Genomic DNA, 15,720 nt, shown 5'->3' with positions numbered 1-15,720 from the left:
AGGTGCTTGAAACACCTGGAGTTCCTTTCATAAAATGTTTTATTGAATCAAAGTCGGTCCAGATGGGCCACAGTTTGAGCACCATTAGGCTGCTAGTTTGACTTTCTTGTTCTCAAGGATGACGGTTGTGTGTTTTTATGCCCTCTGCCGTAAGGGAAAGAAGGTGTTGAAAAGAGTTGTCAACCATGCAGGCCTCTGGGAGCACAGAGCCGGTTGGGGGGCAGGGTGGTCTTTTGGGGACAAAGGTGGGGTTCAAGCAATAGAGCAGGTTCGGACTGGGGGCCCCTCTCCTGAGCAGAGCAGGAGACTGTATCTAGGGCAGGCATTTCCAAAACCCCAGCTGTGCTGGGGGCTGACTCAACAAAGATGGTATCTGCCTTACTTGGGGTTGTAGTTCCCATGGGCAAAAAGAGATATTTCTGGGAACTTCTCATTCTGTGTAGTTTGAGGTTTGACACAGTGTCTGTTTATATATATTTATATTCTGTGTATATGCATATATACACAGAATATATATATATATATATATTTTCCCAGTTTTATTGGGAGGTAATTGACATAGAGTACTATATAAGTTAAGGTGTAGAGTATAATGATTTGACTTAGAAACATCATGAAAAGATTATCACAGTTTAGTGAACATCCATCATGTCATATAGACACAAAATTAAAGAAATAGAAACTTTTTTTCTTGTGTTGAGACCTCTTAGAATTTACTCTCAACAGCTTTTGTTTACAACATACAGCAGTGCTAAATACATTTATTATATTGTACATTACATTCCTAGTACTTATTTACAACTGGAGGTTGGTACCTTTTTTTTTTTGTGGCAGGAATATGGGAGATTTTCTATTCCTTTTTTTTCTCACGTTTCTTTTGCTTTCAAATGATCTACATAGAATCAGACTACTTTCACAATAATTGATATATTTTTGAATGTTCTGTTTCCTCTGAATTCCAGAGATCTTTTTACTTAGTATTTTTTTTAAATTTATTTATTTTTATTGAAGTGTATTTGATTTATAATGCTGTGTTAGTCTTAGGTGTATAACAGTGATTCAGTTATATACACATACATATCTATTTTTTCAGATTCTTTTTCCTTATAGTTATTACAAAGTATTGAGTATTGTTCCCTGTGCTGTACAGTAGATCCTGGTTGTGGACGTTTGTACCTTTTGACCACCTTCATCCAGTCCCCCTTCCCCCACCCCTAACTTCTGGAAACCACAAACCTGGTCTCTTTTGCTATGAGTTGTTTGTGTGTTCGTCTCTGAAGTATAATTGACCTACAGCCCCATGTGAGTTCTTGTCACACAGCATGGTGATTCAATATTTCTATACATTTGAAACTGATCACCATGAGAAATCTAGTCACCACTTGTCACTGTACAAAGATACTACATAGTTATTGACTCTATTCCCCACCCTGTATTCATCATCCCGGGACTCATTTATTTTGCAACTGGAAGTTTGTACCTCTTAATCCCCCTCTCCTATCTCTCCTCCGTTTCCTCCCCTCTACTCTGACCACCACCTGTTTGTTCTCTGTGTCTACAATTCTGTTTCTGTTTTGCTCTGTTTATTTGTTTCACATATACTGTGAAATTATATGGTATTTGTCTTTCTGTCTGATTTATTTTGCTGAGCATAATACCCTCCAATCTATCTATGTTGTTGCAAATGGCAAGACTTCATCCTTTTCATGGCCGAGTAATATTCCATTATATATATGTGTGCATGTGTGTATCTATCTCTATATATCACATCTTTGTTCATCTGTTGATTGTTCACCTAATATTTAAAGCATTTTTTAAATGCAGTGGACTTATGAAATTCACTAAGGGCAACTAGGGTCAGCTTCCACTTCATTCTCTGAAAATTCTTATGCTGCAGCTTGGCTTATCCCAGCTTTGAATGACCCATTCCATACATTAGCTGGTTTAAATCACTAATTCCTAACATGTAATCCTAGAAGTGAAAGTCCCACAGCATGTTGTTGAGCCTTGTTTGGACAGTTTCCACACGCAGATCTGAGAAATGCAGGACCACGGCAAGCTCTGCAGGTGTCTTGACTGAGCGCCTGGTGTGATCTGGAAACATCACAAGGGGAGAATGAGCAGAGTTTCCCAGGTGCTCTGGCCAACTTCCTTTCCACAGGTGATCTTGCAAGACTGGTGTTGGAAGAACCACACTTGGGGAAATGCACATTTATGGATTCGTTCATGCTTGAAAAGACCTTATCAGAGAAAAAGTGGGAAAAGTTTACAGAGGGAGAGTGGACCTAGGAAAGGCAAACCCTAAAGGGGCTTATTTTGCAGGTGATGGACATGAAAGAGTGCATCATTTTGGAAAACCTCTTTTAATTGTACATTCTATCCTTTGTTCACCCCAAAATAACCTAAGACCAAAAAGGCATCAACCCTGAATATTCACTGGAAGGACTGATGCTGAAGCTCTTGGCTCTTAGCTCTTTGGCTACCTGATGCAAAGAACCCACTCACTGGAAGAGATTCGGATGCTGGGAAAGATTAAAGGCAAAAGGAGAAGGGGGCAGCAGAAGATGAGATGGTTAGATAGCACCACCCACTCAATGAATATGAATTTGAGGTAACTCTCCATATTTGACTTTCCTTTTGCAAGAGCAAGAGGAGCCTGCCATGCTGCAGTCCATGGGGGTCGCAGAGAGTCAGAAACGACTTAACAATTGAACAACAAACAGGCCCGTCTAAGGTAGTGAATGAACATAGTCTAAGAAAATGTATTTTACAACAATTATTAGGAAATGCATTTAGAATTACAAATTGGTGAAAGTATAAAGAGAGATCTAAAATATAGCACACTCTCAGCCATTATTTAAGGCTCTCAGACTTCTCTGGTGGTCCAGTGGTTAAGAACCCACCTGCCAATGTGGGTTCAATGTGGTGACACGGGTTTGATCCCTGGTCCGGGAAGATTCCACATGCTGAGAGGCAGCTAAGCCTGTGTGCCATGACCACTGAGCCTGGTGCTCCCTGGAGAAGCCATCGCGGTGAGAAGCCGATGCAGCACAGAGAGTAGCCCCTGCTTGCCGCAACTAGAGAAAGCCCACGCACTGCGATGAGGGCCCAGTGCAGCCAAAAATAAAGAAATGAAAATTAAAATAAATAAATAAATAAATAAAATAAGGCTCTCATTAAGATTCATGTTCTGAAAACACTGCATTTCTAAAACAGGCTTGGTGGCCTTTTATGTATAATTTAACAACGGAAACCATAACAACAATAATGTATGTCTAGGACGAGTTTATCCTCTTGAATGAACAAATTAGGTCATCGTCAAGTTTTATGTAATGGGAATCCCCGCGAGGTGCTTACTTAGAGGGAAACGGCCCTTCTCCTGCGGGAAAGGGCTGCTGGAAAGGCCGTTCCAGCCGGTTTCACACTCGCGTGGGAGCGCGCACGGAATCTGGCCGTGGGTTAGCCTCTGTGGGGCAGGCGCGCGAGTGGGGACCAGGGCCGGTCTACACGTGCCCACCCCGCAGCCTGGGCGAATCCGGACTGTTGGAAGGAAGGCCGCGTCCCCCTTGGTCCCTGCTCTGCGGCTCCATCTGGAAAGGAATGGGGGTCTCCAGATGGCCTCAGATGTGGGGGCTTGTTAATAGAAGTCCGTCGATTAAACAACATCAAACCACGGACACCAAGTGTCTCCGAAACATCACTTCTTACTGATGCGGGTCACAGTACGAAGGACACCGCCGTTCCAACTCGACTCCCGGTGGGCGAGGGGCGTCCCCGGATGCGGAAGGTGCGGGTAACCCCTCGGGGACTCGCTCACGCCTTTTTCTCTGCTCTGAACCCGGGAGCCAGGTGGTGTCTCTGGCAACCGAGGAGGGGCTCTCGACTTGCCCTTCCTCGGGAGCGAGCATAACCTTCCGAACAGATGCCCCGAGCAGGACGGTCATTCTCGGACGGTGTGGATGAGAGTCGCCCTCAAAACGGCGCTGCCCTTGCAGCTGTGTGACTCTGCAGTGTGAGTGCGATTCTTCCTGGCGAGAGAAGCTCGGAGACGCCTGAGCTCTTTTCGGTTTTCCTTTCGCGAGAGCTCGCCCCGCGTCCGGTCCCCGGGGGCAGCCCCGCGCGCGGCCTGGCCCTGCGCTCCCGGCCAGCTCTGCACTGGGCTGCGGGCCGCGGAGCGGGACCGAGGGCACGCGGGGCACTGGGGGGTTTTGGGGCCGCGGGCGGCGGCGCGCGGTTTTCGGTGGTGACGTCGAGGAATCAGGCCCAGGAAGTCCCCGCGCCCCGGGCACCAGGACCCAGGCCGCTCGAGCCACCCAGCCGGCGGGCTGTGTGTCCGGCGCTTCCGGGTGTCCGGCTGACCCTCTGGCGGGAATCACTCCTGGGGACAGTGTATGTGCGCGGGGCGGGGAGGGTCGGAGGGAAGGGGCGGTCAGTGGCGAGGACCGGGCTTCTCTGCCCGCCTCGTTCCCGCGCGCTTTGCAGGCGTCCTGATCGAGGCTGCCAGGTGGGTGAGAAGGCGGTCCTGGACGCGGAGAGGAAGGCCGACCCCCGAAGACGGCGGTCCTGACTCTCTGCCCGCCCCCCGCCGCCCCAACTTCGGGCAGAGGTATCGCTGAGGGGAGGCGGCCGTGGGGGCGCAGGGGAGGCTTGGGGGCGCGCGCGCGAACTGAGAGCCGCTCGGCCGAGTCCCTGCCGCGCGCTCGGGGGCGGGGCCGGGGCGCGCTCGGGGGCGGGACCAGCTCTTCCGGGGGCGGGGTCGGGGCGCCTTAAGAGGCGGGGCCGGCTCTCCTCGGGGCGAGCGAGCCACTCCGGTTGCACCGGCACAGGGGAGGTGGGGAGGGGGCGGGAGGCTGAGGAGGGTCGCGCGCGCGCGCGCCGGGGTCAAGGTCACTGGTCGGCGTCCAGGTTTCCCCGCGGGAGCAGAGCCGGTCCCCGAGCCCCTCCGAGCGCAGCGCCGCCTGCCCGAGGTTAACGCAGGCGGTACGGAGGGAGCTGCCGTCCAGTCCAGTCGGCTCCGCCGCGCGGCTCCCCGTGGGTCCACGACTCTGTCCTGCTTGTCGCTGCCTCCCTGACCCCTCACTCACTCTCCGCCAGTGTCTGCTTCAGCCGGCTGCTCTCTCTCTGTGTGTTGTGTGTGTATGATCTGTGTAATATGTGTGTGGTATGTGTGGTGTGTATGTTTGTATGGTGTGTGATGTATGAGGTATGTGTGGTGTGTGCGGTGTGGAGTATATGTTGTGTGTGGTGTGTGATCCCTGAGGTGTGTGTTGTGTGTGTGTGTGATATGGTGTGTGTGTAGTTTGTGTATGATGTGTGGTGTGTGTCATGTGTGTGTATGCTATGTGTGGTGTGTGTGTATGATGTGTAGTGTGGTATGTATGTGATTTCTGTGATGTATATGTGGTGTGTGTGTGTGGTATAGTGTGTATATGTAGTGTGTTTGATGTGTGTAATATGTGAGTGTATATTGTATGGTGTGTGTGGTGTGTGTGTGATATACTGTGTCTATGTGGTGTGTATGTCTGTGATGTGTATGTTGTGTGGTATGTATGATGTGTGTGGTATATGTGGTGTGTGTCTTGTGTGTGGTGTGTGGTGTGTGTATGTGGTATAGATTGTATGTGTCGTATGTATGATGTGTGTGGTGTGTGTGTATGTTGTGTGGTATATATGATGTATGTGGTGTGTGAATGTATGTTGTCTCGTGTGTGTGATGTGTGTGGTATGTGTGGAGTGTACAGTATGTGTGTGTGATATACATTGTATGTGTGGTGTGTATAATGTGTGTGGTGTGTGAGTGTATGTTGTGTGGTGTGTCTCGCGTGTGGTGTGTGTAGTGTGTGTGATGTGTGTACCGTGTGAATGTATGTTGTGGTGTGTGTCGTGTGTATGATGTGTGTGGTGTGTGTGTATGCTGTGTGGTGTGTATGATGTGTGTGGTCTGTGTGTATATTATGTAGTGTGTCTTGTGTGTGTGATGTGTGTGGTATGTGAGTGTATTTTGTGTGGTGTGTCTCCTGTGTGTGCTGTGCGGTGTGTGCATGTGCGCCTTGCGCTGTGTTTGATGTGTGTGGTGGACGCACACAGACTTGGACCGGGCGGAGCCTGTGCTCCAGGCGGGAGTGTATGTTGTGGTGTGTCGTGTGTGTGTGCTGTGTGTGTGGGTGTGCGCCGTGTGGTGTGTATCTCGTGTGTGTGCTGTATGTGTGCGCCGTGTGGTGTGTGTCTCGTGTGTGTGTGGTGTGTGTCTCGTGTGTGTGCTGTGTGTGTGTGCCATGTGGGGTGTGTGTGTGGTGTGTGTGCTGTGTGTGTGGGTGTGCGCCGTGTGGTGTGTGTCTCGTGTGTGTGCTGTGTGTGTGCGCCGTGTGGGGTGTGTGTGTGGTGTGTGTGCTGTGTGTGTGGGTGTGCGCCATGTGGTGTGTGTCGCGTGTGTGTGCTGTGTGTGTGCACCGTGTGGGGTGTGTGTGTGGTGTGTGTGCTGTGTGTGTGCTGTGTGTGTGGGTGTGCGCCATGTGGTGTGTGTCTCGTGTGTGTGCTGTGTGTGTGCGCCGTGTGGGGTGTGTGTGTGGTGTGTGTGTGTGTGTGGGTGTGCGCCGTGTGCTGTGTGATGCGCGTGGTGGGCCGGGTGGAGCCCCGCTCCAGGCGGGAGAGCTGGGGCTGCAGGCGGGGCGCCCCGGGCTCTCAGGGGCGTCCGTCTGCGGGAGCGGGGTAGGGGCCTGGCCGCGTGGACCCCTAAGCTGTGGACGGGAGCCCTGCCTGGGCAGCAGGGACCCCCGGAGAAGGCGGCGCTTCCTGGAAGGGGGTCCGGGGACCCGGCGGGAGCCTCAGACGGGGCCGGGGAGCAGAGGGAACCCAGAAGAGGGGCGTCTCCCGGGCTCTGTGCTAAGTTGCTTCAGTCATGTCTGACTCGGACCCCATGGACCGCAGAGGAGCCAGGCTCCTCTGTCCACGGGCTTCTCCAGGCAAGAGTACTGGAGTGGGTTGCCATTTCCTCCTCCAGGGCATCTTCCTGACCCAGGGATCGAACCTGCGTCTCTTAAGTCGCCTGCGTCGGCAGTCGCGTTGTTTACCACTACCGCCACCTGGGAAGCCCCGGGCTCTCATGAGCAGTTTGGTTGAGTTTTGCTGAGACTGTTGAGAGGCGGAAGGGAGGGAGGTGGGGGTCCTGGCTCGCCGGTGAATGACGGGCTGCGGTGAGGGTGGGCTGCCTCGCGGGGCCCTGGCCTGCCTTCCTGCCCAGGGCTGCAGTTGCCCGCCTGGGCTGGAGGTGAAGGCCGGAGGGCACCTTTCCGTTTTCATCGCTTCTGGGACCCTGAAACCTCTTTTCTCATAGAAACCTTATTCCAACAAATGTGTCCAGGTTCCAGAGTGGACTCATAAAGCCTGTTTAATCCACAGTGCATCATGTCATAGCACATAAAGCTTACACAGCCCATCACACATACCATAGTAACAACTGGTATGAAAATTACTAAGACCCTGTCTTAGAGTTTACTGCCTGTGGGAAAATTCATTGCAAATCCCAAGTAATCAGCTAGGAACACGATGGTCAGTTGGGGACTCTCTGATATGAGATGGTTACACAGGACAATACCTGTCCTGTTACAAATGACCGGATATCACCAGAGTTGGCAAAGGAGGAAACTGCCTTATATTTTAGTTTTTTTTTTTTTTTTTTAATGCTTTAGAACTTAAAAGTCAGCAAACGTTGTCCTATCACATTTACAGTTAATGCATTTTTATCCGTATAACTGAGGGGAAAAGACACTTCACTGACTGCATTTGTTGTCAGTATCTGTTCTTGACCGTCGGCCTTTTAAACTGGTGCTAGGATTGTTTTCCTGTCCTGGGGTTTTAGGATCAATGCTTAATATCGTTATCATAGGTCTCGCTTAGACAGCCGTTGGGACGAGAACGGCAGAGACCTCAGTCACGTGGTATTTAAAAAGGGACTCTTCTTATATTTTGTTACATTATTGTTGCATTTGTGGTTGTCATTGTCATCATCAGCAGCAGCATCATGACTGAGATTTATTAAACGTTTACTGTGTGCCCAGCACCACACTTCGAGAGCCTCTTCTTTAGAACACCCATTAACAGTTGGCAGCAAAAACTAGTTTCTGCCAAACAGTGTTTCGAGAACTGCCCTGGCTATCATTCACGATTTTTGGTCAGTCAATAAACACAGAGCATCCTGCACGTACCAGATCCTGTGCTGGACTGTGGGGGATCCACCCTGATGGAAACGAACCCCAGTCATCACAGAACTGCCAGTTGGAAAGACACATAATTAAACTGATAGCGAAGTCAGACATTGCAGATGTACAAAGGGCAGGCGTCGAGCAGAGGACCTGGGGACAGGCCACAGGGGCCTGTCCTGGGGGCCAGAGCTGGGGAGAGATTTGAATGCAGACACAGTGGACAAGGCAGAGAAGCAGGACAGGGAGCTCCCGGGGGAAGCGGGGTGTGTGGAAGCTGGAGCTGGGGACGGCACGGTGTTTGAAGAACCGAGAAGGGTGGGATGGGATGTGATGAGGGTGAGAAGTTGGCTGAGAAGCTGCTGTGAGGGGTGAGGCTGGGGGACAATGGAAGTCAGAGCGTTCAGGGTCTTGGAGACCCTCCCTGTGGAGTGAGGTCTTTTAAGCCGAGAGAGATGGGATTTGTGCTGGAAGGTCAGACTTGCAGTGAAGAGACTGTGGCTTTGGCAGTGGGGTGGGGCAGGGACTGGGGGCAGCAGGGGAGGGATGGTGCCTGCCGCGTCCCGGCGAGCTACACAGGGCCTGGGCCGGCTGGTGACACTGGGCTCGGAAGGACTAGCATTTCAGGTAGGCTATGTGGATCACGCTGATTTTGGAAATGTACATGGTCTCTATCTTCATCTTTGAAACTGTGATAAGCTTAGATTTGGCCTTTTTGGTTTTGTTTGGCCTTTTGCTTTTTTTCCTTTGAGGCCCAAAAGATAACGGTGCGTCTAATAATCACTGGTTATCTATTAGGGGAATTATATTGGGTAGGAAACACAGCCTGGGGCTCTTGGTTTCCCAGAGGTCAAGGGGGCCAAGAGTGGCTGCTGAATGGCAGGGTGGAGGTGGGGGGGGGGTGGCTGTTTCAGTGAAGAAAAAGTTCTGTGGGTACAATTTTATTCTTAAGCTTTTTTTTTTTTTTAAATATGGCAGAGTCCAACTCAGAAAAATCATTAATTAATCTCTACCAGGAGTTGAATTGCCAGTTTTGAAGACTGTGAAGTAGAATGTTGTTGTTCAGTTGCTAAATCATGTCCGACTCTTTGCGACCCCACGGACTACACCCCCTGTCCTTCACTATCTTCTGGAGTTTGCTCAAACTCATGTCCATCGAGTCGTTGATGCCACCCAACCATCTCATCCTCTGTCATCCCCTTCTCCTCCTGCCTTCAATCTTCCCTGGCATCACGGGCTTTTCCAATGAGTCGGCTCTTCACATCAGGTGGCCAAAGTATGGGAGCTTCAGCTTGAGCATCAGTCACTCCAGTGAATAGTCAGTGTTGATTTTTATCTATGAAGCCATTGTGCTGCTCACAAATCACTTTCACCTGGCTTAACTCATTTAATTAAACAGTAAACTTTTTAGTATCAGAAAGTACTGTTTTTTCACTTAAGTGAACACTGGTCTGAAGTAGGATATCTTCATTTTAATCACTGATATTAACTGTAGCATAATTATTGACATTAAACAATTTTTGTTAATGTCACTAACTCTGCTTTTGTTAATTGCTGATATGCAGTTAATTTGGTGTATAGACTCGACCTCTCAGTCTGCACAGCTCTCCCTTGAGGGCAGGACACTCATAGTTCCTGCTCCCTTTAGCCTTGCTTTCTATCAGTTTTGCTCCCTAACTCTCACGGACACAATAACTTTAATTTGTACGTCACTGACCACTTGGTGATGGCAAATGTTTGTTGTGTTGGTGTTTTTATGGCTCAGATGCTCTGGATTGTCCAGTCTTCCACTGCCTCTTGGCAAAGTGACCAGATTCAGTATAATATTCGTCAGGGAACAGGAGTCATTGCTGGTAGACAGTGAGCAGTCTTCCAGTTTACCCGGCACGGAGGGTCCGCTGCAGAACTACTTGGTTTCGGGCTTCCCTGATGGCTCAGTGGGTAAAGAATCTGCCTGCCATGCAGGGGGCCCTGGTTCGATTCCTGGGTCCGGAAGATCCCCTGGAGAAGGTATAGGCTACCCACTCCGGTATTCTTGGGCTTCCCTGGCGGCTCAGTTTGTAAAGAATCTGCCTGCAATGTGGGAGACCTGGGTTTGATCCCTGGGTTGGGAAGATCCCCTGGAGAAGGGAAAGGCTACCCACTGCAGTATTCTGGCCTGGAGAATTCCATGGGCTGTAAGGTCTATGGGGTTGCAAAGAGTCAGACATGACTGAGCGACTTTCACTTTCACTACCCGCTTGTAGGTCATGCTGGCAGTAACCTGAAGAAGACGTGGAGACATTCCGGGGGTCCCATCCTGGCCCACTGATGTGTTTCTCTTCTCCATCCTCCATGTAAGCCCCACAATGGTTTAGATGCATGCTTCTGTTCTTTAGACTAAACAATTCTGATTTAGTGGTTAGTTGTTAAATTCCTAGTATTGATTTGAAGGTGATCATATTTATTTACATTTTAAATGCATGCCACATTTTTTACCAATTTCTAAGTGTTTTCCTGGGTTTTCCAAGTGGAGCAAGTGGTAAAGAACTCGCCTGCCAATTCAGGAGATGTAGGAGATGCCTGTTTGATCCCTGGGCTGGGAAGACCCCCAGGAGAAGGGCATGGCAACCCCCTCCAGTATTCTTGCCTGGAGAGTCCCATGGACAGAGGAGCCTGGTGGGGTTGCAAAGAGTTGGACAGGACTGAAGTGACTTAGCATGCACACACAAGTGCTTTCCCGTGGAATGGATTTTACAGCAGACCTGGGAGGTCGCTTGACAACTACCATGGGCCTCTGTGCAAGCAGGTTCTTGGGATCTGGGACTTCTGTTTCGGCGGGGTTGTGAGATGATCCCCGGTGTTGTCATTTGCTTTGGGGGTGGAACTCTGGAATCCTGCTGGGTGAGTGCCACACTTGCCCTGCCCACGCAGTGAAGCTGTCCGTGTGAATAGAGTTTGGAGAAGATGGTTCAATGGAAAGGATTCATTTGTCTCACTTGCCTGGAAATGCAGAGAGTGGTGTCTGACTTAACTAGCCCAGGCCTGCAGTTGAGGCTGTCTGGCCGCTGGAGTGGAGAAACCGGGAATGTTAACGAGTAAAACAGCATGAGCTCCTGATAGTGGTAAAGCCGTGGACTGTGCCCCCTCTGGTACGGCTCTTTTGCCCACAGCTATCAATAATCATTTAGCAAATCCTGTCTTGGTTTATATGTGCACCAGTATATGTTATTAAGGGGAATGACCAAGATTAATTTATTTAGAATGTAAGGCGTGGTTTTATGAGTCAGATGATCATGTTTATCTCATGAAACAAAAGGAAGTCTGGCTAGTTCCTAGAGGCACAGGGGCGATTACAGCATTGTCTGTCACTCTTTATCTGTCGCTTTAAAACAACGTGACTGCATCTGTAGTTTCCATACGCTGTGACGGGCAGGACGCTGGGGGTGAGCCCTCCTATGATTTCTGCTCTGGCACCTGCGTTCAGGATCTACACGAATGAGAGTTATTGGCTTGGGTACCTCATCAAGCTTTCTGACTGTGAACATTAAAAATAATTATAAACATCTTAGATTGTCATTGGATAATTTAAAAATATATAAGTACTGGAATGCTGAGTCTGTATCTTTTTTTTTCTGCATCTGTATGTTGACTGTTTCTTGAGTCGCTGTCCTGTGCGACTCTTGGCCATCCCATGGACTGTAGCCCACCGGGCTCCTCTGTCCGTGGGATTCTCCAGGCAAGAATACTGGAGTGGGTTGCCATCTCATTCTCCTGGGGATCTTCCCCACCCAGGGATCGTACTTGCGTCTCACGTCTCCTGGCACTGGCAGGCGGGTTCTTTACCACCAGCGCCACCTGGGAAGCCCCCTTACCCCAGGCTAGATTCTGGTTCCGTTGATAAAGAACAGCCGTTATGAAGCTTTTGTGGATAAGTAAAGCCTATGCTGGAGCTGGGGGTGGATTAAGGGTCTTGATGCAAACCCGACTAAGGTCCCTGTCTGAAGCCTGGAAAGGGACAACGAAGGGCTCTGCCGCCCACGGGCTGCTTCTGAGTGACGGGGGAAAGGTGCCCTCCCTGGGCACACGGCGCTCAGGTCGGGAGGGTGATGGGCTCAGACTCCGCCCAGCTGGGCCCCGAGCCCTCCCTCCGGAGCGGCGAGCCGGCTCCCGCAGGTCACGCAGCGGGTCTCAGAGGGCTCGGCCCTCAATCCCCCTGCCCCGCCGAGGCTGTGAGCTGCTGCATTGCGTGCGGCGTTGTGACCGCAGCAGTTATCGGAAACGCGCTCGGGCTGCGGGCCTCCGCGCTGGGGTGAGGTGAGGACGGAGTGGGGCGTGGGCCGCCTGCCTGGGGGAGCCTGGTGTCTAGGGACATCCCCCCGGGCGAGGGAGGACCTTCCTCGGCACGACGGACGCTAGAACGTCAGGGTCTGGCTCCATGGTCCCCTGCCTGGTCCATGCACTTTCAATTGGGAATATTCCAGAACTCGCCTCTGTCTCATCCCGCCCCACGTGTGCTGGCTCTGAAGGGACGGGAGGGGCCCGGGAGGGGTGGACGGTCCGCCTGTCATCCTGGTGCCGAGAGCGGCCAAATCCACCGCGCTCAGCCCTGGGCTCCATCACCACTCTCCTCCCGTTTCATCTGAGATGGGGAAAACTTGCTAAATTCACAAGCTACTTCAGCTCCTCCCTCTACCTGCATAAATAGGGAAACCATTTGTCCTTTGACTGTGTAAGTCATTTTTGGCTGGGTCCCTCATTTTGCATGGTACCGATCTTATTGCGTGTTCCTGGTACTGAACCCGCAGCAAGCAGTCCCGGAGTGCCGTTGGTGGTAAGAGTTCCAATTATAAAAGAAACTGTGAGAACAGTTCCCTGGATCCTGGACCATAAGACTCGAGCCAGAAGCCTCAGGAGCAGAGTAAAGCCCCTGCAGTCAGGAAAGGATCCTTCAAAGAATCCTCTTTTTTTTTTTTTTTTAAACACACTATTTCAATGCCATGTGCACATTGTAGAAAATCTGAATAAAGAATGGAAAAGTGTACTTTATTCAAAGTAGAGCCCCTGGCCTCAGGATTTATGTGTCATAGATACAGTTTTCAGTTCCCCTTTGGAAGATATATGTTCCCTGATTTTTAAAAAAGTATATGCTCATTGAAGAAAATGTGGAAAATACATGAATATGGGGAAGAAAATAAAAGCCATCCATAATATCACGCCCAAGTACGAGTCATTTTGAGTTTTTTTTTTAAGATTTTAAACATACTCAGTAAGATTCTGCAAGGTGAATTTTGTCCTCTTTTTTTAAACTGTTGTTTTTGTATGCAGTAAAAATCATGTTAATATAAAGCATTTTACTTTAAGCATATTTAACGGTACCGTTCAGTGGCCCTCAGTGCATTTACATTGTTGTGCAACTCGGGGTGGCTTTTGATTGGCTCTTGTTCTGAGCCAATGATTCTTGTGTGCGTGTGTGCTTAGTCGCTTCAGTCGTGTCCGACTCTCTGGGACCCCATGGACAGTAGCCCACTAGGCTCCTCTATACATGGGATTGTCCAGGCAAGGATGCTGGACTGGGTTGCCCAGCCCTCCTCCAGGGGATCTTCCCCACCCAGGGATTGAACCCATGTTTCTTGTATCTCCTCCGCTGGCAGGTGGGCTCTTTACCACTAGTGCCACCTGGGGAGCCTAACACTTGTGTAGTCTAGTTAAGCTAAGTTTTCCAGCCTTCACATCTTCTGAGTGAGCTGGCTAGTCAGTGCGACCCCACCCTCCAGATCACAGAAGGTGACCGTGTGGGCCAACCAGAGTCCCTCTGGCGGGATGCCTACCAGGTGAAGATCTGGGCTCTGTCGCTCCAAGGATGGCGTCGCCGGGGCTGGGGGCACCATCTCTGCTGTGGGGCTGGAGCCAGTAAATGAAGCCGAGTGGAGGGGAGAGCACAGCCGGCTCCTCTGCAGCCCTGGGTGGGGCCGGGCCGCTAACGTGAGAGCTGACTCCCGGTGCGGGTGGGCTCTTCTCCCCTGGGAAGGAAGGGCTTCTGATGGAGGGAGGCGCCAGGACTGGCTCATCACGGCAGCAAAGGTCTCACTGCAGGTGCTACCAGAGTGTGTGCTGGAGAGCTTGTACGCTCTGACACCAAGACTGAGAATTCCTGTCTCATTGGACACAAGCCATGGCCTGAGCACCACCGATTCAAATTTATACTTGTGCTAATCTTTTCAGTTACAAATGAAAACTTACTCTGGATGTCTTTAATGACTAATGAAGCTCTAACATTAAAAATGTATTCATGGAACTATATTTTGTCTCATCTAGAATTTCTGTTTTCTGTTAATTGCTGAATCTTTTCTTGTTATTAACTTCTTAGTTTTCTTTTTCCTTTTTGTTTCTTCTAAGCCATCTTAACCATTTCGAGTATATGGTTCAGTGGCATTATTCACATGGTTGTGCTTTTCCTTTTAATCAATTTGTAAAATCTCTTTTAAAACAAGGGACATTAATGCTTATGGCAAATTTTTTTCCTGCTTCTTCCTTTTCCCTCCTTCCCTCCCTTTCTCCTTGTCCTTCTTCCATCCAAAAATGTAACAGTTTTTGTGGTCAATTAATTTCCTTTGTGATTTCTAAGGAAAATCAGAGGTTTGGGGTTTAGGAAGGATTCCTCACCTGTGATTAGATCAATCTTCACATAAATTTTCCTTTAAAGTTTGTATTTTGTTGTAATTTGCCTTCTTTCTCACATCCGACCCTTCATTGATGGAGTTGGTAATCTGCGTGGGGCGGGGGGGGGGGTGTCTCACGAGATCTCATGAGATCTCGTGAGATCTCGTCGTCCTGGGCACGGAGTGTGTGCCCGCTCTGCTCTGTGTGAGGCGGAGTGAGTGGGCGGCGCAGCGGCTCCGCCGAGGGCGCTGTGGAGACTCTGGGGCGTTTCTGGTTGTCTCGATGAGGGGAGCTCTGGCACTCAGTAGGGAGTTTGGTCCCCTTCAGCTTGTAACCCTTACCTGTCTTTCTCCAGCACAGGTCAGTTAAAAGCTGCTGTGACCGCCTCCAGGGTTCATAGCGGCTCTGTCCCCAGGAGCCAACAGGTAGAAGCACCCAAACGTCCATCAGTGAGTGCCTGGCTACAGAAATCGTGGTGCATCCACACAGCGGAATATCCTTTGGCCACGAAAAGGGGTGAAGCCCTGACTCCTGCTACAACGTGAACCTCGAAAGCGCTGTCAAGTGAGAGGAGCCAGACACCAAGGGGCCCAGAGGGACGGTCCAGACCTGGCAGAGACAGAAGGCAGGCTGGGGTGCCGGGGGCTGGGCGGGAGGATGTGGGGGATGTCCAGCAGCTGTGAGTTTATGCGGGGATGAGGAAAATGATGCAGAACTAGATGCAGGGGTGGTTGCATCGCCTTTGACTGTCCTAGATGCCCTTGCTCTGTTCACTTGGAAATAGTTCATTTTAGGTTAGGTGAATTTCACCTCAACTGGAAAAGTCAAACAACCTTAGGATGACCCTTAAAGACGGTGGACCCACCCGCAGCCTGCTGTC

General features: G+C 50.3%; 1 long non-coding RNA gene across 1 annotated transcript; it reads left to right on the top strand.

The window, feature by feature from the left end:
• Window positions 1-4,879: 4,879 nt before the first annotated feature.
• LOC122708141 lies at window positions 4,880-15,461 on the top strand. Its single transcript, XR_006345017.1, has 3 exons — window positions 4,880-5,031; window positions 10,445-10,534; window positions 15,196-15,461. It is a non-coding gene; the product is annotated as an uncharacterized LOC122708141 (long non-coding RNA).
• The last annotated feature ends 259 nt before the right edge of the window (window positions 15,462-15,720 follow it).

This window comes from Cervus elaphus, chromosome 14 (genome assembly GCF_910594005.1).
Source record: "Cervus elaphus chromosome 14, mCerEla1.1, whole genome shotgun sequence".
Classification (NCBI taxonomy): domain Eukaryota; kingdom Metazoa; phylum Chordata; class Mammalia; order Artiodactyla; family Cervidae; genus Cervus; species Cervus elaphus.
The sequence above is the reverse complement of the archived record's forward strand: the minus strand, read 5'-3'. Positions and strand labels throughout refer to the sequence as shown.